The sequence below is a fragment of the Arachis ipaensis genome, chromosome B07 (assembly GCF_000816755.2).
Source record: "Arachis ipaensis cultivar K30076 chromosome B07, Araip1.1, whole genome shotgun sequence".
NCBI classification, from domain to species: Eukaryota; Viridiplantae; Streptophyta; class Magnoliopsida; order Fabales; family Fabaceae; genus Arachis; species Arachis ipaensis.
The window spans coordinates 1,058,883-1,060,881 of NC_029791.2; the positions used below are offsets into that span (position 1 = coordinate 1,058,883).

The window sequence follows — 1,999 nt, forward strand, 5'->3', positions numbered from 1 at the left end:
CTTAATTACACTATTTAAAAAAGATTAAATTTTAAATTTTTTAATCATAGAATTTTTGATATTATATTATAAATTTTGTTTAAAAAAAATTAAATTAATAAGAGAAGACAAACAAAAATTATACATCTAACAAAAACAAATCACTATTATCAAATAATTATTAGCATGTAATTATGCTCTATAAATGAGATTTACCAGCTACAACATGAGAAAATTCAATGAGAACGTATATATACTTATTATATATATAGACAATGCTATATCCTCTCAAGTCTCAATGAGTGAGTCCCTTGAGTGACAAATTCATTATATAATTTAGCTTTTGTTTGTATTCATTTTCAAACCTTGCAAAGTGATGCACTCAATTTCGGCTTTTTGGCATTGGTTTCCCTATTCCATGCCATATATGCCTCTCAATACCCTATTTATTATAAAAAGAGATAAATATTAATTAATCATATCATGTTGTATAGTACAAAGATATGAGTTTATGGATTTATATTTAGTGTTTGAAAATAACATGACTCTATAAATGACTATTGATGACACCTCATGCATGCATGCATGGCTTTAACTCTATCATAAATACTCTTCATATTAAAATGGTCAAATCATTATATATATGATCACATCATTGCAGTCCAACTCTATCCTTAAGTTAAGGGGTTCTGTTCTTAAGTCACTTTCCAATGCTATAAATTATTAGAGGGGTAATTATGGGTGGCAAATTGATCATTGTACTATTAAAAAGAAGGAGTAAAGTATCGTTTTTGTCCTAACGTTTGGGATAAATTCTAAAGTTGTCCCTAACATTTCAATCGTTCTATTTAAGTCCCTAACGTTTCAAAATTGACTCAATGTTATCCTGCCGTTAGGGATCCGTTAACAGAATTGACGGCGGGCCAAAATTGAGACGATTTTGAAATATTAAGTTCTTAAATAGGACGAAATCGTTAGGGACAAAAACCATACATAAAAATAAATTTTAATTTAATTTTATCTTTCAATAATATTAATTTTTTACTGTACATAATATTCAATTATTTTTTAATTACATCTAAATAAATTACACTTAATCACATTACTTTCATTTTAAATAAATTTATTTTTTTATAACTTTAAAGAATTTTGATACATTAGAGACAAATGTATAATATATATTTTATTGTATATATATTATTTTTTCTTTTCGGCAAGTTTATATACTAGTCATTCTACAAACATTTCATGATAACTAAAAATCTTTAAGAGTAAAATTATAAAAAAATTAATTTATTTAAAATGAAAGTAATATGATTAAATGTAATTTACTTAGATGTGATTAAAAAATAATTGAATACTATGTATAGTAAAAAATTGATATTATTAAAGGATAAAATTAAAATTTATTTCTATGTATCATTTTTGTCCCCAACGTTTTCGTCCTATTTAAGTCCCTAACGTTTTAAAATCGTCTCAATTTTGTCCCGCTGTCAATTCTGTTAACGGATCCCTAACGGCATGACAACATTGAATCAATTTTAAAACGTTAGGGACTTAAATAGGACGATTGAAACGTTAGGGACAACTTTAAAACTTACCCCAAACGTTAAGAATAAAAACGATACTTTACTCTAAAAAGAAGTCATTTTTTTTTTACCCAGATTATATTACTTTGACCATTGTCTAATAAATTTCATGGGTCATAATACCCAAGGCTTTCTGCTTCTTTTGTACTTTAGAAATGAATAAAGTACACTAGTATTAGTCCCTAATGTATTAATCTAGTGCCAATTAGTCTTCAATACTATTTGGTAATCCCTCATTACTAGAATGTAATAGGATAATATTGCCGGGTAAAAAAATTCCAAACTCGTGAAGTTTATGTTACTTAGGTTTAATGTTTTGCTTCATGGGGAATATAATACTAGAAATATTTTTTAATATTGATGGGCATAAGAAGTAAGCCCGAGACTTAATCTTAGAATTTGATTGACATTAGCATAGGAATTATGAAGAG

At 26.4% G+C, this 1,999-nt stretch overlaps 1 long non-coding RNA gene across 1 annotated transcript in view; it reads left to right on the forward strand.

The window, feature by feature from the left end:
• Positions 1–1,999, forward strand: part of LOC110264771 — a 22,803-nt gene that overhangs the window by 13,418 nt on the left and 7,386 nt on the right. The gene's annotated exons all lie outside the window — the stretch shown is intronic.